Source organism: Gopherus flavomarginatus, chromosome 24 (genome assembly GCF_025201925.1).
Source record: "Gopherus flavomarginatus isolate rGopFla2 chromosome 24, rGopFla2.mat.asm, whole genome shotgun sequence".
NCBI classification, from domain to species: domain Eukaryota; kingdom Metazoa; phylum Chordata; order Testudines; family Testudinidae; genus Gopherus; species Gopherus flavomarginatus.
Genome location: NC_066640.1, coordinates 59,854 through 81,679, shown reverse-complemented (window position 1 = coordinate 81,679; position 21,826 = coordinate 59,854). Strand labels below are relative to the sequence as shown.

The 21,826-nt window shown below is 47.6% G+C and overlaps 2 non-coding genes and 1 pseudogene across 2 annotated transcripts; 2 read left to right on the top strand and 1 right to left on the bottom strand.

The window, feature by feature from the left end:
* Positions 1–3,698: 3,698 nt before the first annotated feature.
* LOC127040409 (uncharacterized) lies at positions 3,699–3,869 on the top strand (annotated as a pseudogene).
* Positions 3,870–8,288: 4,419 nt separating this feature from the next.
* Positions 8,289–8,451, bottom strand: LOC127040407 (U1 spliceosomal RNA). Its single transcript, XR_007771433.1, has one exon. It is a non-coding gene; the product is annotated as a U1 spliceosomal RNA (small nuclear RNA).
* Positions 8,452–21,454: 13,003 nt separating this feature from the next.
* On the top strand, positions 21,455–21,542 carry TRNAS-GCU (transfer RNA serine (anticodon GCU)). Its single transcript has one exon. It is a non-coding gene; the product is annotated as a tRNA-Ser (tRNA).
* The last annotated feature ends 284 nt before the right edge of the window (positions 21,543–21,826 follow it).

The window sequence follows — 21,826 nt, the reverse complement described above, 5'->3', positions numbered from 1 at the left end:
ACAAAGACTAGGCACCCCACAGCATCAAAAACAACCATTTGGACAAGCAGGCCCATTATGCAATGCGGAATGGGTGTGACCATGCAAATAACATCAGCTCCAAAAGACCTTTACAACAGATAACCAACAGATGTCACGGTAGAGTTCAAACTGACCCTGCTTAAACTAGATTGTCGAAAAGATTAAAAAAACCACTGAAGTTTACATTGCACCAAATGAGGGTGAGAAACATGAGGCTGGAATAGGAACTTGCTCTGTCCACCCCATGCATTGACCTGGTATTGCAGTGCCTCCAGGACCGGTGCCTCTCCTTCTGGGGAGAATCTTCTGGTTAGAAAAGCAGAAAGAATTTTACTGTAATGATGCCCCTTTAGAGCAGATTTGTTCAAGTTGTTGAAAACAGGTTGGAAAACCTTGGCTTCTTTACAATAAAATATTATGTTTTCTTAGAGTCTAATTTTTTGTGAGGCTGTTGATAGATATGTGAGGTTCTTTGTCTTGCTAGAGGCTTGTTTAAGGAGCTGGGATCCTTTTTTTCTGCGGTGAGTCTTTTCAACCGTTAGTATGAGAGATAAAGGCTTTCCGGGCTGTTGGGGAGATGGTTGGTTAGTTGGTTGGTTGCACAGGCAGAGACGGTGCTGTTTAAAGCTGTTCCCATGTATCAGGTCAGGTTAGCTGCAGCTCACCGAACTCCAAGGATCTGAGGTCAGCTACTTTGTAGCAGAGGCAGACCAAGCAGCAGGTACAATGCCGGGTCGCACCCCGGCTTGCAGATAGAATCTCAATGACCGAGAGACTTTTTCCATTGGACCGTATGAACCAGAGCCGTAAGCTCACTGAACGTTAAATCTCACCAAATAAGGGTCAATCCAGTCTCATCATTGTATCCACTCGTTATACTCCACACCTGAACATAGCTGTCATATGAACAACTTACCCTCCTATCTCAGTGTCTGTACATTGACCCGTTAACCTTTTACTCCCAATCGGGGCTATTGCAGATGATGTATTCCTTATGCCACCTGATCTTAAACCAAATTTTGCACCCCCTCGATAATCTGTAACATTATTCCCTGACCACCAGAAACGTCTATGCCTAAACTGTAGCGTACACTTTTTATTTTTAAACATCATTTAAGTAAAATCAGAGGCTGTCAGGGACTTCATGAGGTCTAACCCCTGCTCAGTGCAGGACTGATCCCCCACTAAATCCCCACCTGTCCCCTTTGGGGGTTGAGCTTGCAAGCCTGAGTTTAGCAGGCTAATGTTCAAGCCATTGAGCTATCCCTCCCTCCTATGTTGACACTTGTTCAAGATCCAAACTCCTGCTTCTTTGCAAGGTGTGTGCGTCTGCTCCGGGTTTTAACCTTGCGAACCCAGCGGGGGGCCAATTGCCATCAGGCTTCCCGACCGGCTCCCTCCGCCATGCGCCTGGGCGTCAGCAGGACTGTCTCAGGAGAGCAGCTTTTCCCCTCCCCGCATCCCAATCTCCCCCCAGCTGGGGAACGAACAGGGGCAGCCCTGAGAAAAGACTCCTTTGAGTGCTGGAGGTGGGCGGGGGACTCTCATTTCCATACCCAGGGTGCATTGCGTGCAGCGAAGTGAGTCGCTGCTCAAGGGGCTGGTTTTGCTCCCAATGTCCCCAGTTCCAATGAGCCAATTTGGGATTTAAATGGGTTCAATTAAATTTCCTCTAAAAGGGAGAGGTTTAGTGGGGCTGTCAGTGTAGTCACTCCGAGTTGAGTAGAAGGCGCCTTTCCCCTGGCAAAAGCAGCAAAGACTCCTGTGGTACCTTATAGACTAACAGACATTTTGGAGCATGTGCTTTTGTGGGCAAATACCTACTTTGTCAGATGCATGTAGTGGAAATTTCTAGGGGCAAGTATATATATGCAGGCAAGCTAGAGATAATGAGGTAGTTCAATCAGGGAGTATGAGGCCGTGTTCTAGCAGTTGAGGTGTGAAAACCGAGGGAGGAGAAACTGGTTCTGTAATTAGTAAGCCATTCACAGTCTTTGTTTAATCCTGAGCTGATGGTGTCAAATTTGCAGATGAACTGAAGCTCAGCAGTTTCTCTTTGAAGTCTGGTCTTGAAGTTTTTTTGCTGCAGGATAGCCACCTTAAGGACTGCTATAGTGTGGCCAGGGAGGTTGAAGTGTTCTCTTACAGGTTTTTGTATATTGCCATTCCTAATATCTGATTTGTGTCCGTTTATCCTTTTCCGTAGCGACTGTCCAGTTTGGCCGATGTACATAGCAGAGGGGCATTGCTGGCATATGATGGCGTATATTACATTGGTGGACGTGCAGGTGAATGAACCGATGATGGTGTGGCTGATCTGGTTAGGTCCTGTGATGGTGTCGCTGGTGTAGATATGTGGGCAGAGTTGGCATCTAGGTTTGTTGCATGGCTTGGTTCCTGAGCTAGAGTTCCTATGGTACGGTGTGCAGTTACTGGTGAGAATATGTTTCAGGTTGGCAGGTCGCCTGTGGGCGAGGACTGGCCTGCCACCCAAGGCCTGTGAAAGTGTCGGATCATTGTCCAGGATGGGTTGTACGTCCTTGATGATGCATTGGAGAATCTCTGGAAAAATTCCACCACGATTTCAACAGCTTCCACGCCACTATCAACCTCAGCCTGGACCAATCTACACGGGCGGTCCACTTCCTAGACACCACGGTGCAAATAATTGATGGTCACATTACCACCACCCTATACCGAAAACCTACCGACCACTATGCCTACTTTCATGCCTCCAGCTTCCATTCCGGGCACATCACACGATCCATTGTCTACAGCCAAGCACTGAGGTACAACCGCAGCTGCTCTAACCCCTCAGACAGAGACCAACACCTACAAAATCTCCACCAAGCATTCTCAAAACTACAATACCCACACGAGGAAATAAGGAAACAGATCAACAGAGCCAAGCGTGTACCCAGAAGCCTCCTACTGCAAGACAAACCCAAGAAAGAAACCAACAGGTCTCCACTGGCCATCACATACAGTCCCCAGCTAAAACCTCTCCAACGCATCATCAGGGACCTACAACTTTAAAAAAAAGTGTCCAGAAAAGGAGAAGGCCCTCCTGGCAGACATCACAGTGCCTTTCGAAAACCAGTCCCCTGCCTTCCACGAGGTCCGAGCACGGAAGGAGTCAAAGTGTGCCTCGCTGGCTGAGACCCTGAGAGCCCAGGGCTACGAAGTCCAGGTATACACCCTGATCATGGGAGCCCTGGGCTCATGGGACCCCCACAACGAGCCGGTTCTGAGAGCATGTGGGGTCGGTCAACGCTACGCCCGGCTCACGAGACAGCTCATGGTGTCCGACACCATCAGGTGGTCCAGAGACATTTATAACGAACACATCACCGGACACCGCCAATACCACACTGAGTAATTGAGACAGCCGACCAGGGAAATAACCCACTTCCTTCCCTGAGGGACCAAGGGACGCACCCCATCCATGTACCTATCCGCTCCACCAGTACTGACTTGGACTCCTTATTCATTGCATGGGTGGTGAACCCGAGCCCACTTATTCACTGACACTTTAAGAACCCTTGCACCCCAATCTGGGTCTATGTCGGTTATGTGATATGTATGTATCTTTTCATCCTTGTAAACGATATCTGTAACCCCCCAATAACCCAAGCCTGACCCCAGATGTACAGTACCTTCCCTCTCAACCTGTGTATATTTCATTTCAAACATTTACTTTAATAAAACTTTTAAATCTGGTGTGTCCTTGATGTGAGGACTGTATATTCGGTTGATTTTTGAAACGGCAGGGTTAGAACAGAAGCTTGCTTTGTCTGCCCCATGCATCGACCTGGTATTGCAGTGCTTCCAGGAACGGTGTATCTCCTTTAGAGGAGAACCTTCTGGTTCGAAAAACAGAAAAGAGTTGAACTGTGATGATCTTTCTTTCAAGCAGATTTTTTTGAAGTAGCAGAAAAATCTGGTGTCTTTAGCGTTTTTGTTTCTTTACGATAAACACTATACAGTTACTATTTCTTGGAAATATTTTGTGAGTCTATAGATGTGAAAGGTTCTTCTTTGTCTTGCTAGAGAATTATTTAAGAAGCTGGACTCCTTCTTTCTGCTGTGAATGTTTTCAGTAGTATGAGGGACAAATGCTTTCCAGACTCTGGGTCTGTTGGGGAGTTAGTTTTTTTCTTTTTTTTTTTTTTGAGGGGCGGGGGTTGGTAATATTTGAGGTTACGTGTATATCAACAACTGCATGAGTTACACAATTTCTCCCCACCCGGCCTACGTTCTATGTATCTTGGTTCGTAAGATCGAGACAAGGCACTAGGTGTCGTGCTGTATCTGGCACACAGGGGCCCCAATCCTGATTTTTCCCCCCCAAACCTACTGTAATCTAAATGCTAAATAATAACCCGTAACTTCTCATTGTTGCCACCCTCACTATTGGAAAATCCCCAAAATCACGACAGTGGCTTACAAATCATGAGGATTCTTTTTTTTAAAAAATGTAATGTGGGTTCTCTTTCTTTCCCTTCCAGTTTTCTGAACCAGGCAAGCTAGAAACTTACCTTTCTAGTGCAGCCAGAGCCCCAGAGAGTAGGAGCCGCTGGCGTCTGGGGCTGACAGGCAGTGGGGCTCCTCACAGTTGTGTGTTCCACACTTTGATCTCACCCACCAAGTATCAAGTGTGAACTCAGGCACTAGAACAGCCTTAACATGGAGTCACAGACAGCCCCCTTGGGCCCCCTGACTCTATCTTGCCACCCAGGTGTAGTAGAAGCTGCTGTAACACGCAAGCTCTGTATGTCCTTTATGGCTAACCCTCGCCAAACAGCCGGGATCCCTTGCTTATGCTTAGAAGACGTGCTGTCTCCCTGAAGTCCAAACAGCATTGGGGGGACAACAGTTTCTTCCTGACAGGGATTTTTATTCCATTCCCCCAGAGCTCAAGCTGATGGGGGCAAGTGTTTGTGCAGGTCTCTGCCTCCTCGTGGGTGTGTGAGGGGGTGCAATCAACCTAGTCTTTTGTCCACGGATGATCCTCAGTGGCTTGTCTGATGTCTCAGTCAGGGTCTTCTCTTGTTGGAAAGGAGATGACGCTTCTTCTGGTAAACTAGCATTTCACACTTGGTAATGCTTCTCTCCTGACTGCTGGCGGGGTGGTGGCAAGGGGGTTTGCAGCTTTAGTGCCAATGCTTATATATCACCTTACAACATGGGCTACAGCTATTATAGGTGAGAATAATGCATGCAGCAACTCATGAGCTTGTCATAAACTCTAAACATATTTTTATAACTCTAAGGCATGTTTTAACAACATTAACAAACAGGTGAGCAAGACTAGTTTCCAGCCATGCATTTGTCACTTTTCAGTAAGGCCTAGGGGCCTTGGCATGAGCTGGCACCTGGTCTGCCAGTGTCAGAAGAGGATCTTCCCTCTCTTATCCCCAGGTGTCTGTACTGGGAGCAGTACTGTTCAACTTATTCATAAATGATCTGGGGAAAGGGGTAAACAGTGAGTGGCAAAATCTGCAGATGATACAAAATTGCTCAAGATAGTTAAGCCCCAGGCAAACTGCGAAGAGCCACAAAGAGATCTCAAGAACTGGGTGACGGGACAACCAAATGGCAGATGAACGTCGGTGCTGATAAGTGCAAAGTAATGCACATTGGAAAACATAATCCCAACTCTCCCTATAAAACAATGGGGTCTAAATTAGCTGTTACCACTCGAGAAAGAGATCTGGGCGTCGTTGAGGATAGTGCTCTGAAAACATCCACTCAATGTGCAGTGGAGTGTTGGGAATCATTAAGAAAGGGACAGGTAATAAGACAGAGACTAGCATATCGCCTCAATATCAATCCATGGTACGCCCACATCTTGAATACTGCGTGCTGATGCGGTAGCCCCAATCTCAAAAAAGATCTATTGGAATGGGGAAGATTCAGAAAAGGACAACGATGATGAGGGGATATGGACCAGCTTCCTTCTAAGAAGAGATTCATAAGATTGGGACTTTTCATCTTGGAAAAGAGCCAACTAAAGGGGGATACGATGGAGGTCTATAAAACCATGACCGGTGTGGAGAAAGTAAATAAGGAAGAGTTATTTACTCCTTCTCATAACACACGAACTAGGGGGTCACCAAATGAAATTAATAGGCAGCAGCTTTAAAACAAACAAAAGGAAGGATTTCTTCATGCACCACACAGTCAACCTGTGGAACTCTTTGCCAGAGGATGTCGCGAAGGCCAAGACTATAACAGGGTTCAAAAAAGTACTAGATAAATTCATGGAGGATATGGCGCTTCACCTGCAGTATCTCTAGCTAACCCTTGTTTGCCAGAAGCTGGGCATGGGCGACAGGGGATGGAGCACTTGATGATTCCCTGTTCTGGTCATTCCCTCTGGGGCACCTGGCATTGGCCGCTGTCAGAAGACAGGCTATTGGGCTAGGTCTTTAACTTTGACAGGTAGCTGGGAAGATGGTAAATCAGACAGAACCCGTTCGACAAACCTCTTCATTTCCTTGTTATTGCCTGACTTCTTTATTCATTTCCTTTTCCTTATTTCCCAGCAGACTGACTAGACACCAGATTTGGGTGCTAGCAGAGGGACCTGACGAGCTCCTTCTTTTCGGCAGCGTTGAACATGCCAGGGCACAGTCTGATTCTGGATGCTCATCTGAATGTAACGCCTAGCACTCAGCTTTATTTCTGTTTCTTAGCTCTTTTGGGTCATCGATCTTTGGTCTGACACGTAGGATCCCTGCATTAGGAGAGATGGCTAATTAATGAGACCATAAACCTTGGAAATCAAATGAAACCTGAAGTCCGTAGAAGACCCAAAAGGCCCTTGGGGAGTGGAGTGCAAGCTGAGGAAGAATTCCCTGCACAGCTTACCTCTCCATTCTTGTTTTCCTGTCCTGAGCGCAAAAGCCGGGAAGCAGCTCTGGGTAGGGAAGGGATACCACCATAGGTGTGCAGTGGTTAGACAGGAAACAGCAAGGAACTGGACTGGTATGGAGTGAAACTGCAAGCATCTTATGTATGCCTGATGATTGCATGTTTGAGAGAGTTATGTGGGAAGTGGTGGCTTTCAGTGGGCTTTCAGAGGAAATGTAATGGAAAGGCAGCAGAAAGTGGAATCCCAGGTTTTTAAACAATTCTCCAATAACACACCAAAAAGCTCAGGTCTAGTTACTCCTTCAAAATTAGAATAAAGTTACAGCAAGATTTCATCCTAAATGAAGTCAAACCCTAAAGATTTCAGAACACAACTGCTATAAGGAGCCACGAGGGAAGCAATACAAAGTCAACCTTGTCACAGAGAAACCCAGTTAAACTATTTCTCTTTTTTTAAGCAGCATAATCTCCCCAAACGGAAGGGCACTGTTCCTAGAGAAGGATCCTGGAGAGGGTTTTCCTCGTTGGTGCAGGCCATCCATCTCCCTGAAAGGCGGGAGCTAGGTCGACAGAAGAATTCTTCTGACCAAGGCGCGGACTGACGTAGCCGCGCTGATTTACATTCCCTGTGCAGACCAGGCCCGAGGGTTGGTATGTCCTGAACAGTTAAGTCAAAACAGCTCCGTCTGTCAGGGGTGCACAAAAGGGAAACCCACTCCTGGGTGACGCGGCCACGCCGCCCTAACCCCCAGCATAGCTAAGGGCATTCAGGGAGGCGGTGGGCCTAAAACGACGGAAAGACCTCCTCCAGCACAGGGTTGTGACAGCCTAGTCTCCATAGCACAGACAGGGTGGCCACCAAGAGACAGGAACAGATAGCAAAAGCCAAAGTGACCCCAGGGCAGGGTGCGAGGCTGCCTGTTGGACGAGGGGACCGGGTGGGACAGGCGTTTTCGACAGGCCATCCTCCCGTCAAAGGAGGAAGAGCCCAAGAAGGAGGGCCAGGCAAGAAGCTACAAGCAGGGAAAGAAGCAGAGCAGGCAGGCAGCTCCCCTAAGAGCAAAAGAAGGCACTAGTCCAAGCCCCCTCAAAAGCAGACTAGAGAGCAGATCAGCTGCAAAAAACCAAGGAAAGCCAAGAAAGCAGAGAGCCTTATAAGCCACAGGTAAAGTTTCAAAGATGAGCTTTGCTTTTTCTCTGTTGGCCTCATCACCGGGGGAATGACAAAGGTGCCAAAACTACAGGGCCTACAGAAAAGAGCAGTCACAAAGACACAGGGGAAAAACTACTTTTGTCAAAATCAACTGCACAGCTGTACACTGTACCTAGCATACCCAGCCCACTGACTAGCACTCTCTAAGGATTTTATTTTTCTGTTTTTAACCAATCATCAGAAGAGAGTATGAACACAATCCCCCACTACCACAAATCATGCAGTTAAGTTTCCTACATTTTGGAAATCTCAGGAGTCAACACACCCACAATGGAATGGATGAGTCTCACCCTAGGAAAACCACCTTCATGATCACGGTATCTCCCCTACCAGTTACGTATGAGCTCCTACTGCCCAGCCACTGCCCACCCTCACTCGCCCCATACTTATAATACACGGGGTGGACCGCCGTGCCCCAACCCCTGGCCTCGCCTACACCGGCCCCCACTGCCGACAGCTGCCCCGCCGTGTCCCCGAGGCCCCTCCCTTCTCCACACCGAGCTCTTGGTGCCAAAATCGGGCCCTGCTGGGCAGCCTGCCTCTGCTCCCACAATGCTCTGCTCGCACACAGATCTGCATACACGTTCACATGGCTCCGCCCCTCTGCTTGGGCCCCTCCCCCTGCCTACCCAAGCCCTCGCTCTTGCGTGCCCTGTAGTTGTAGCCGGGTCCTGTCCCAGGCATCCAGGCTATCAGAGAGACGACGTGGACCACCTGCTGCTGGGGAAAGAGTGCAACTTGCATTTTGTTTCTCTCTCTCTCCCCACCGGAAGTTGGTCCAATACAAGAACCACCTCCCCTGCCTTGTCTCACGTCAGTTTCTCCTCAGTGCAGAACGTCTGGTTTTGTCAGCCACTCTCCAGAAACTGGAAGGCCACTTGATCCCTTTTGTTACCTGCCAAGTGAAGCTGAGTGCACTGGCAGGCAGTGCCGTTTGAAGAAGTGGAAGATTGGACAAATGACCTGGGAGGAGTATAAAAATATTACTCAGGCACGCAGGAGTGAAATCAGGAAGGGCAACTCACGCTTGGAGTTGCAGCTAGCAGGAGATGTTAAGAGTAGCAACAAGAAGGGTTTCTTCAGGTATGTTAGCAACAAGAAGAAAGTCAAGGAAAGTGTGGACCCCTTACTGAATGAGGGAGGCAACCTAGTGACAGAGGATGTGGAAAAAGCTAATGTACTCAATGCTTCCCTCCCCACCCCATCTTCACGAACAAAATCAGCTCCCAGACTGCTGCACTGGGCAGCACAGCATAGAGAGGAGGTGACCAGCCCCCTGTGGAGAAAGAAGGGGTTCGGGACTATTTAGAAAAGCTGGATGAGCACGAATCCATGGGGCCAGATGCGCTGCATTTGAGGGTGCTAAAGGAGTTGGCGGGTGTAATTGCAGGGCCATTGGCCATTATCTTTGAAAACTCATGGCAATCGGGGGAGGTCCTGGATGACTGGAAAAAGGCTAATGTATTGCCCATCTTTAAAAAAGAGAAGAAAGAAGGAGGATACGAGGAACTACAGGCCAGTCAGCCTCACCTCAGTCTCTGGAAAAATCATGGAGCAGGTCCTCAAGGAATCAATTCTGAAGCACTTAGAGGAGAGGCAAGTGATCAGGAGCAGTCAGCATGGATTCAGCAAGGGTAAGTCACACCTGACTAACCTAATTGCCTTCTGTGAGGAGATAACTGGGTCTGGGGATGAGGGGAAAGCAGTGGATGTGTTATTCCTTGACTTTATCAAAGCTTTTGATACAGTCTCCCACAGTATTCTTGATGGCAAGTTCAAGAAGTATGGGCTGGATGAATGGACTATAAGGTGGATAGAAAGCTGCATAGGTTGTCGGGTTCAATGGGTAGTGATCAATGGCTCCACGTCTAATTGGCAGCTGATATCAAGCGGCGTGCCCCAAGGATCGGTCCTGGGGCCGGTTGTGTTCAATATCTTCATTAATGATCCGGAGGATGGCGTGGACTGCACTTTCAGCAAGTTTGCAGATGACACTAAACTGGGAGGAGCGGTCGATATGCTGGAGGGTAGGGATATGATACAGAGGGACCTAGACAAAATAGAGGATTGGGCCGAAAGAAACCTCATGAGGTTCAACAAGGACAAGGGCCCAGTCCTGCACTTAGGATGGAAGAATCCCATGCACTGCTCCAGGCTAGGGCTGTCTTTGGCAGCACTGAAAGACCTGCCGCTGAAGTGCCACTGAAGACCTGGAGTGAGTGAAGGGCCCGCTGCCAAAGTGCCACCGAAGACCCAGACTGCTGCTGGGCGAGTAAAAGTTTAAAAGGTGCCTTTAGCCAGGGAAGGGATTCTCGGCCAGGGCTTGTGGGGCGCCTGCAGGGCCCAGGGCCTGGGGCAAATTGCCCCACTTGTCCCCCTCTGGGCAGCCCTGCCTAAAAGTAGCAGCCACCAGAGCCCAAACAGTAGCCCCATCCCTGCCACTCGAGGCCACGCCCCTGCCCCCCCTTCTCCACAAGGTCCCGCTGCTATGCTGCCTCTTCCCCCCAAGACCCCACCTCCCGCTCACTGCTCTCTGCTCCCTCCCCCCCCACTCTCCCTTATGGTCATTACAAAGCGGTAAGGCAGAGCCTCCCATTTTGAAACATCCTGGGGTGTTGTTCCCCCCTGTTCAAGCACCCCTGGGGCCCTGCACTTCACACAGCTCTCCCTGATTTCAGCTGTTAGTGAGGGAGTCTCACTGCTAGTGCAGACTGGGCAGTTTCTTGGATGAGAGACGCTGTCCCAAAGCAGGACTAATGCTTAGACCTGGTGATCAGTGATTTCAGATCTGTTGGTCTGCAGCAAGACTCTGCAGTGAGTCTTAACCAGCTTTGTTATTATACAGAGAAGAACAAAAGGGTCAAATGGGGCCTGTAACCCTTAAGAAGAATCCACCCCACCGAGTACAATACTTGTCGCTACCAGCTCTCAGCTCCACTGAGAATGTTTTGGGGTCACTCCTCGCCCTTATCAACCTAGGGAACTGGGAGAATAGCAATTAACAGGTGCTCCAGTGGCACAATTGGTTAGCGCATAATACTTCTAGGGTAATGCTGAGGAGCTATGCTGAGGTTGTGAATTCAAATCTCACCTAGAAACAAAAGATTCCTGGTTTATGTAAATCTTAAGGGAGGAGAGCAAAGGAGACTCTCTTCCATTGCCTTCCCAAGAAGGAGGACTGCTGAAAATACCTGGAGGAACAAAGGGAAAGGCAGTGGAGAGTCTAGAGTGAGGCAGGGTTCTGGTCTGTAAGAAGAAATAATTGGGACTCTGAGGTACAGAAACTCTTCATCCTGCCTAATCCAACATTTAGGGTAAGAAATTGCATTCTGTATCCTGTTTCTTTAGTGAATCAAGCTTAGTTTGCATGTTTTGTTTTATTTCCTTAGTAATCTGCTTTGATCAGTTTATCTCTTCTACTCCCTTAAAATCTTTCTGTAGTTAATGAAGTGAGTATAAGTGATAGCAAACAGATCAAAGCAGATTACCTAACAAATAAACAAGAAACTGCAAACTAAGCCTAATATACTAGATAGATAGGATTTGACTTGGCAGTTTCTCACCCTGACTGATGATAAAGCAGTCCACCAAATTTCCATACACAGATTTGTATCCCTTTAGCCTGGGACCAGCACTTCCCCCAGCTCAGTCTTTGTTCCTCAGATGTTTCCAGGAGATCTCTTCTGCGGGGAGTGAGGCCCGGAGATGATGTCACTTCTCATTTTATGTAGTTTTTCCATAGGATGGGAATCCTTTGTTTCAAGTTCAGTTCACAGCCCAGTTTATGGAAAAATATAGGTATCAAAATGGAGCTCAGTGTCCTGTGGTCTGGTCACGTGCCCCTGCCTGCCTTGCTGAGTCATGGCAGACGTTACTCATAGACTGGTGCCTTCTCAGGAAGGCTGAGCCCTTTCATGCTCCATTGTCTTTGTTGCTGAGCCATCACTACTTGTCTAGGTTCTACATTGTTATACCTGAAAGGCCAGTTCTGGATGTTACCCAGAGTAAGCACATTTGAAATACAGATACCTAGTCAATATTCATAACTCCAGACACAAAAATGATACATGTTGTGACGATGCGGTTCTGGCGGGACCCAACTGAAAGTGCCAATTTAGGACCAATTGCTCAAACAGGACAGTCACAGCCCAAGGCTGGGGTTTTTCCACCTCTAAGGCAAACCAAACCAGCCAGACAAAAATGACTTCGGTTTCACCCCACTGGCTAACCACAAGTCACACAAGCAATTTCCTTAGACACTCCAGTCTCCCAGTATCACCACCAGTGCCACACGTCCTGGGGATGAATGGTTATGAAAACCAACACCCCAGTAAAAGAAAAAGGTTCTCTCAATCCCAAAGGACCAAGCCCCAGACCCAGGTCAATATACACATCCGATCTTACCCACAAATCATGCTGTTGCCAATCCTTTAGAATCTAAATCTAAAGGTTTATTCATAAAAGGAAAAAGATAGAGATGAGAGCTAGAATTGGTTAAATGGAATCAATTACATACAGTAATGGCAAAGTTCTTGGTTCAGGCTTGTAGCAGTGATGGAGTAAACTGCAGGGTCAAATCAAGTCTCTGGAGAACATCCCCCGCTGGGATGGGTCATTCAGTCCTTTGTGCAGAGCTTCAGTTTGTAGCAAAGTCCCTCCAGAGGTACAAAGCAGGATTGAAGACACAATGGAGATGAGGCCTCCGTCTTATATAGGCTTTTCCAGGCATAAGAACACGCCTTTGTTCCTGCTGTGGAAAGTTACAGCAAAATGGAGTTTGCAGTCACATGGGCCAGTTTCTGCACACTCTGCTGAGTCACAGGGCGTAACTGCCTTCTCTTGATGGGACAATTGTGTAGGTGATGGTCCTTAATGGGCCATCAAGCAGGCTAAACAGAGCTGACACCAACTTGTCTGGGATCTTTCCCAGTAACACAACACAAGTTTGAAATACAGACAGCATACAGCCAATATTCATAACTTCAACTACCAAAATGATACAGACATACAGACAGCATAATCATAATCAGTAACTCATAACTTGGTCTTGGATGCCTTATATGAGCCCCTTTACATAAGATTTGGTGCCACTACAGGACCTTGGTTGCAACCCATGTTCTATATGGTCCCAGTTTATATCAATAACGTCACACATGTATACAAATAGGATAATCATATTGAGAAAATCGTAACTTTTCCATGGGCACCTTACATGAAATATTTTGTACAAGATGCATTATAACTATGTCTTAATCATATCATAATGATACCTCTATGATGAATATGGGGTGCAGTGTCCGTGGTGAAGCCTTGCAAGAGACAGACTGTGAGCAGAAGTCAAGCTCTGCTGGCATGCAGGCTCACAGAATCTGTCAAGAACAGGGATCATATTGCAAAAACATACACATTCCTGAGAAGTGTTAGGCACAGGACATTTACACAAACACATTCCAGAAGCATGGTACCAGGACCCTCTGACCTCTCTTAAAGATACGGTCAGGATGACAGTGTGATGGATAGAGATGTTTTGATTGAGCCAACATGTACAAGGTAAAGGGTGGTTACTGACCACGTCAGAGGGGCAGTCACTGGCTCGTCAGATGGGCAATATGAAACTTGTTGGTATCAGTGTACAAAACAGAGTCTCAGAGGAAGTATCTTTGGCCAGCCTAGGTGAAGTGTAAAGTCCCACCGCTGACTGAGTTGGTCCATTATAATGAGTATACATGTGGTAGTGGTCCTGTAGAGTCTACAGGATACTAGGACTGTGCTTCATTAACAATAAAGTTGGCTGAGTGCTTTCACATTCACTACTAAACAGGTCTATGGTGATGGGACAGTTTGATTGGAACCTGATGTACGGTCTATTACAGTGTGATAGGCAGCCCAGGTTGGTGCATTTGGAGGACTCAGTGGTCTCACACTCCATGGTGCACCCCAGGGACCCTGTCACAGTTTTGTACTCCCCAGCACACTCCTGGACAATTCAGGTTCTTATAAAGTCCATCGTTTCATTAATGGAAAATGATGTGCACAAATCTGGTTATCTCCAAGGGATTTTCCCAAACACTTCAAACACACTCATCTAGATAAAACAATAAAACAAGTTTATTAACCACAGAAAGGTAGATTTTAAGTGATTACAAGTAATGAGGCATGCAAGTCAGAATTCTTTAAAAAGAAATAAAAGGTAAAAAATAATGTCTAACGTAATAAGCAAAGTGAATTCAAAGCAAAAGGTTTATCTCACCATATGCTTTAGCAGCCTTTCTGGCTGAAAGCTTCTAGCCAGGACCCCTCCCCCAATTCAGTGGTTCCTTATCCTTCCAGGTGTTGTTACCATGAGCAGAGAGAAAAGGGGGAATATTCTGAGTCCTCTGTTGCTGTGACATTAATCTGTTTAAAATATTACCATGTAGATCATTGTTATATAAGTGCAACACATCTTGTAGAAAGTGTACCAAGTAAGGTGTCTGTGGAAAGGTTATGACTTGCTGCATATGATTATGCTATTGGCATGCATGTATTATTTTTGTATTTGAAGTTATGAGTATTGGATCTATACCTGTATTTCAAATGTTTGTTCCTGTGGTAATGCCCACAAGCTATTTGGCCTGCGCATTTTAAAGGGACTATTCAAATTAAGTGGCTCATCAAGGAACACTTAACTCATAATGGACCATGGGAGACACCCATCTGAACTGAATGGACTTTCCTGTGGAATTTCATCTGAAATATAGGTAATGGCCTCTGCTCTGACTGAGCAAAATCATGAATGGACATGTGACTTGCCCATGTGACTCCAAACTCCATCTTTTACCTGTAATTTCCCACTAGCTGTGCTGAGGACTTTGTTTGAAACAATGGGTTCCCTGCACATGGCAGAAGCTGTAAAAGGCCCTGGAAACATCTCCATTTTGCCTCTTTCCTGTTCAAACCTCTGGACTGTGGACCTTATACTAATGGGAGCATTCTAACCAAGAGACTGAAGACCTTCCAATGATTTGGAAGCAATAGAGACTTGACTTAAGCCAACAGTTTCTTCCATTACTGCTACAAGCCTGATCCAAGAACTTTGCATTTATTGTTTCTATTCAATTCTTTAAACAATTTTAACTTTTTCTTTCTTTTTTATCTTTTTCTTATGAATAAGCCTTTAGATTTTATATACTAAAAGGTTGGCAACCACATGATTATTGGGTAAGATCTGAGTTATATACTGACCTGGGTGTGTGGCTGGTCCTTTGGGATCAGAATAACCTTTTATTTGATTAAATTGGTTTTAAAGAACCACACTGATCTTTAAGTCTAGTGTTTTTGGTGATGATAAAACAACTGGAATGCCTAAGGAAACTGCATTCCTGACCTTCTTGTTAGCCAATGTAGTGAAACAGAAGTTTACTTTTGTTGCTGGTTTAGCATATTTTATGGTAGAATAACCCTCAGTTTTGAGGTGTGTCTGCCCTATTTCTCAGCAGTTTGTCCTGAATTTGGTATTCTCGGTTGTGACTCACAAAGGCACGGTTACAGTACCATAGTCTGGCTAGGATCCACAGAACCAGGTCAGTTAAGCTTTGGATCAGAACCCCACGCTATTCAAAACTTTCATTTTGATATTGAGAGTTTTGATGATTAAAAGCAGTTACAATGAGTGAGCAACAATCATCTGAGGGCCTTGAGAGAAAAACCCTGGAAGATCTGTGTTTACAAAAGGGGCTATTCTTTAAAAAAAGAGAGCCTGGGAACAAGAACTGAAATCCCTGCTAGTGGCCAGTGATCAGAAGGCAGGGGGACTACCCTCACCTGATACTGCAGATGCAATTAAAATGCAAAAAAACCGCAAACCAGCAGCAACTTGAACAGAAAATGGCTGAAGTAAAGAAGGAAGCTGCTTAAGGAGAAAGAAGCCCATGCAAGGCACATGGCGGTTGGCTGATGAGAAGAGGGCTCACCAGATGCAACAGGAATCTGCCAGATTTCAGCTTCAAGTCTTGGAAGAGAAGAGGAAGTTGCTGCAGCCTGGAACTCAACTTCTCCTCCACAACAGTAAAAACTGGGAAAGGATTTGCCCCATTTACAAAGATACTGAAGGCACAGAGGAATTTTTGTCCACCTTTGAATGCCTATGTGTTCTGCACGAGGTCCCGGATGAACAGCGAATGCCTGTCCTGCTAACCAGGCTGACTGGAAAAGCCAGGGAAATATTTAATGAATTAAAGGAAACAAGAAGCTTAGATTATGCCCTGTTTAAAGATTCTGTGTTAAGGCGATTCAAGGTCACTCCTGAATCTTACAGGGTTAAGTTTAGAAAGTTTAAAATGTCTAATGATTGTACTTTTGCAGAATGTGCTCGTAAGCTGATGGGTTTTTGTTAAAAAGTGGGTTTTGGAGCAAAGGCACATGAGAGTTTTTTGAAAAACTATTGGATTTAATCCCTTTGTAACCATTTTTAGACATTGTTCCTGAAAATATTAGAGCAGCTGTTTGTGACAGAGAGCCTGAGTCAGTCCTACATGCTACAGAAATTGTGGATGCATATATTCAAAATAGGGTTTGAGAAGGGTGTAAACCCCATGAGAAGAGTAATCACTACTCTCCCCAGTTTAAGAAGGGAGGAATTTAGAAATAAACCCAACCCCAAGTCTAATAGTGCTCAGGGGAGCACAGAAAGAAGGAACTCTTACCCCAAAGATAAACAGGTTAGGTGCCACCTCTGTGGTATGTCTGGCCACATAAGGCTGGATTGCCTAAATCTGAAGAGCACCCCAAAGCCAGCAATCCCAACTTCCTCGGTAAATGCCAACCCAATTATTCTGAACACCCGGGCTGGCCAAATGAACCCCCACAAGGCCACCTTATGTCCTGGTGCAAGCACTGCAGTTATGCTAACTCAATAATCTCCAGTGGTGCAAGAGAAGGAATTGAGCCTTCAAATTATTTTAGGACTGAGGCATGGAAAGAAAGTAAGAAATGTATAAAGGGTGCAAAGGTCAATGGGGTAGAACGTAGGGGATGGTGAAATACGGGCTCTGATATTACTTTGGTCAGAATATAGGCTGCCAGGGAATGTGTATCTATAGCAGCTCTCTCTGAGTACTGTGTAAAACTGCTGATGGATAAAATCCACCTTGAGTGGGAAGGATGTAAAAGTGAGGTATTGGTTGGTGTCAGAAACTTGATTCCGGCTGCTGTTTTGGTAGGGAATAACATAGTAGATATGCCTGACCAGGTTAATGTCATAACCAGGTCATAAGGGAAGTATGGTTCTGAGGCAGTAACTCTGACTGAAGGCACTGAGGTAGACTGCGAACAGACAGAGATTGTCTCTCAGGCTAGGTCAATTGAGAATTTGTCAGAGGTGGTTCTGAACTTGAATGAAACACAGAAGGAATTCATGACGGTGCAGCAGAATGATGTGTCCCTAGAAAGGGCCTGGGATGATGCTCAGGGTCAAGTCCTAGCTGGGGAAGGGAGAGGCAAGTTTTTCATGTAGGATGGGTGGTTGTATAGAGAGCCTCCTGCGGGGAGAAAGCATCCCCAGGCAGGGGTTTGCAAACAGCTCATGGTACCTGAGGGATATCTAAGTGACTTCTTTAAATTAGCGCACGATGGTCCATTTGCAAGATATTTGGGTATAGGCAAAAGATGTGACAGGCTGGAGCAAAATTTCTACTGGCCTCATCTTTTTCAGATAGTGAGAGACTATTGCAGGAGCTATGCCAGAAACATAAAGGGGTAAGGGGGCCTAGCAAGGTCTATTATTGGTCTATTATTGGGGAGGCATTTGCCAGAGTTTCTGTAGATATTGTGGGACTATTTCCAAAACCTTCCAGGAATGGGAGGAAGTATATCCTTCCTCCCTTCCAGGAATGGGAGGAAGTATATCCTTGTGTTGGTAGCATTTGCCATCGGATGTCCTGAGGCAGAGATGGTGGCAACAGCCTTGTTCACTATTTTTAGGAGCATGGGTTTCCCCAAGGAAATGTTGTCTGACCATGGGTCCAATATTATGGCTGTTGTTTCTAAGCCATTATGGGAATTGTGGGGGAATAAAGCCCCTAAAAGCTGCTCCCTACCACCCACAAACAAATGGTCTGGTGGAACGGTTCAATGGAACTTTGAAGTCTATGCTGAAAATGTGTGCAGAGAGGCACCAGAATGACTTCAAAGTTATGCTGCCATATCTACTGTATGCTTACAGGAGTGTGCCCCAAAAATCCACTGGGTTTGCTCCCTTTAAACTGCTCTATGGAAGACAGGTCAGGGAACCCCTGGATCTGGTTTGTGATTCTTGGGAAGGAAATGTTGAGGAGACAGCACAGCCAGTGGCTGAGTATGTGACCCAGTTCAGGGAAAATTTGCAGATGATAGACTTGGTTCAGCACAATCTGAAGGAAAGCCAGGAAGCTCAGAAGGTGTGGCACGATAGAGATGCTGAGGCAAGAGCATTTGAATTAGGGGGCATGGTGTTCGTGCTAGATCCTGTGAGGAAGAATAAACTGCAAGGCATTTTTAATGGACCCTTTGAGGTGATAGGGTGAATGAGGTTACCTATGATGTGAGGAAACTCCATGGTTAAGGAAGTGTGCGGACAGTGCATATTACCAGAATGAAGGCATACCATGAAAGGGAGCTAGAGTCATAGAATCACAGACTGTCAGGGTTGGAAGGGACCTAAGGAGGTCATCTAGTCCAACCCCCTGCTCAGAGCAGGACCAATCCCCAGACAGATTTTTGTCCCAGTTCCCTAAATCCTTGTGAGGTAAATAGAAAGGAGCATAAACCCTGCCAAATTAAGTGTAAACATGTAATAAGAAAAGCCAGAAAGGAGCGTGAAGAGCAGCTAGCCACAAACTCCACAGGTATCAGAGAATGTGTTTTAAGTCCATCAGAAGCAGGAAGCCTGCTAAACAAGCAGCAAAAGCAAGCCCTGGGTGCTGCTCAGCAGCTGGGGAAAAGCCTTTTGGGGAAATCCTCCCCTCCTCTTGCCCCACCCTCCGTAGCTCTGTGGCTTTTAAGCCTTCCCGTGGAGCTGTCAGCACCAGCTGCCTCTGCTCCAGATGCCCGGAGGAGGAGAGGTGCGCTGGGGTCCAGCCTGGGACTCTTCTTCCCTCCTGCCTATCCATGACATTAAACCTGGGCAAGAGGAAGAGGGTGGCAACTGGGCGATCGACGTGCTCTCTTTCACGTAAATCAATGTGACTCCTGGCCTATCCCTGCAGAAAGGTGCACCGCACCTGTGTCTGGTGTGAGCTCAGATCAGAGGAATTGGAAGCTACCTCCTGCCCTCCACTGGTTCCACTAAGGAGAGACATGTCCTCTAAACCGACCTCGCTACAAACCTGCACCAGGGAGTGGTCATCATAGAAGAGTTTCCTTTGACAGTTGGGAAAATGGGACCAGCGGTCCTCAGGCCATCTGAAACAATTAAAATCCACCCCCTACACCCAACACTGTGTAGTCCAGAGGAAGGGAGCCAGTTCCTTTCACACCTTAACTGGGGACCATAACCTAATCCCTCCACCCCCTCCTATGCCACCAGCCACTGACCCTCTCCTGCACCCCCTTCACCCCTAACCCCTGCACCCCCTCCTGTGCCACCAGCCACTGCCCCCTCCTAAATTCCCTTCACCCCTAACCCCTGCACCCCCTCGTGTGCCACCAGCCACTGCCCCTCTCCTGCACCCCCTTCACCCCAACCCCTTCCCCCTCTCTTTTGTCCCCAACCCCTGTGCCCCCTCCTGCACCCACGTGCGGACAGTGATCTGTGTGCATGGAGCAGCTAGTATTGCTCCTCCCTGGGATGCTGCTCCTCCGGGTACCCCTAGGGGCTGTGGGGGTGGGGAGATGAGAAGTGACGTCATCCGAGCTCCCTGCATCCAGGTCACTTTCCACAGCTGGGCTGCATAAGGGGAGGGCAGAGAGCAGCAGCTTCTGATGCTCCCCTCACAGCACAGCCCAGGTGGGGAAAGTGACCAGGACGCATGGAGCACATAGTGTTGCTCCTCACTCCCCCCAACCCTCTATGGGCCCATGGAGGAGCATTGGGGCAGGGGAGAGCAGTGAGCACCTTTGCACTGCCACACGGTGCCCTTTGACCCCCTGGAGCCTTGGGTGGCTGCTGGGGGCCCCACCCCTAGTGCCGGCCAGGCTCCCCAGCACAAGCAGCAGAAAACACAGGGAGACTGGCCCCACACTGAGCAGCGGTAGCCTGGGCGGCACATAATGGAGGTCGGGGGGGCTCAGTCTCCTCAAACCTTGCATCACCAAGGGGACAGTGGGGCCCATGACTGGGACCCCGGCCAAATTAGACCACCCTGCAAAAGTCTCCCCTATGTCAGCCCCAGGGCTGGAGGAGCTCCCACTCCCTGCTACGGCCCAGGGGCTGCAGCAGGGGTACGGAACTTCTCTGGTCTCAGGGCCGCAGCGGGGCAGGGGTAAAGGAGTGACAGGGTGGGGCTGGTGGGGGAAGGGGTGGAACAGAGGTGATAGTGGATGAGGCTATGAGTGGAAGGGGGCAGAGCCACAGACAGAAGGGGGTGCATGGTTCTGGTGCTGGGGCCCCCACACTTGTTCTCCCTTTCCCTGGGCTTTGGCATCACTAGCCCCTGCTTAGCGAGTAGGGTTCAGTGGTCCCCATAATGTGGGGTATGACTCCTAGGGAGACACAAAGGAACATTCATGGGGGCACCTCAGGGCCTGAGTCAGCCCCCATGGAGGGCAGGGAGGAAGCACCACTCAGCCCCACTCTGTCCCAGCTCTTCTCCAACCCCACCCTCAGTCTGGGCCTCTGGCTCCCAGCCCAACGATGACCCCCTTGCCCCTGTCCGCACCCCTCTCCCCAGCAAGCAACAGTCCCACTCCCAGCCCTGCTTCTCGACCGTGGCTTCCGAGGGGCCACAGCCATGGCTAAGAGGGCACAATGTGAAATATTTGGGGACCACTGTTTTAGCGTGATGTCCTCAATCCTTCTCTGCAGTCCAATAAAAGCTATTCCTCACCCATCTACCCCTCCATCAGGATGGACTAGGTCTGTTCTGCTGCCCTTCACTCATACAGGAAGGAGAATAACATTTTATTCCACTCAATCCTAAAGTGATTTGTAACCCAAGACCATCCCAAACTGGTCATTTTGGGGAAGCGGCCCCATCATGCTGCATAGCTAGGCAGAGTAGGTGTGTCTATGCAAACACGGTCTGTTCCTGAAGTCTTTCCCCAGCTCCTCACTAGATGTGAGGGGGGAGCTCATTCAGACCGTGCTTACGCTTAGTATTTAAAAACTCCTTTGTGTCCCTATCTCTGTCGGCCTTAGATTTCTCCTCCTGTCCCTTTTGTTACAGCTCAGATGAGGTGGCCCAGTGGTTAAGGTGATGGACTGCTAATCCATTGTGCTCTGCATGCATGGGTTCAAATCCCATCCTTACTGGATGCATTTAGTCTTGACTTTTCCTTTATAGACAACCATCTTCCCCACTTGGTACAATAACAGACACAACAATGTTGCTTCTTGCAAACAAAAACCTTCTCAGAAACTCCAACACCCCCCCCCCCCAGCTTTAAATAAAATGTCTAAATCCCAGATTTCTAAAAAATGTCTCTAGTTCTGTATTTCGTAGTTTTTATCTTAAAAGCTAATGTTTCCTCAAGCTGAATAAGGCAACGCTTCAAAGGAAAATTTTAGAAATGATAGGGGAGAAATAGGAAAGGAAAAAGCCC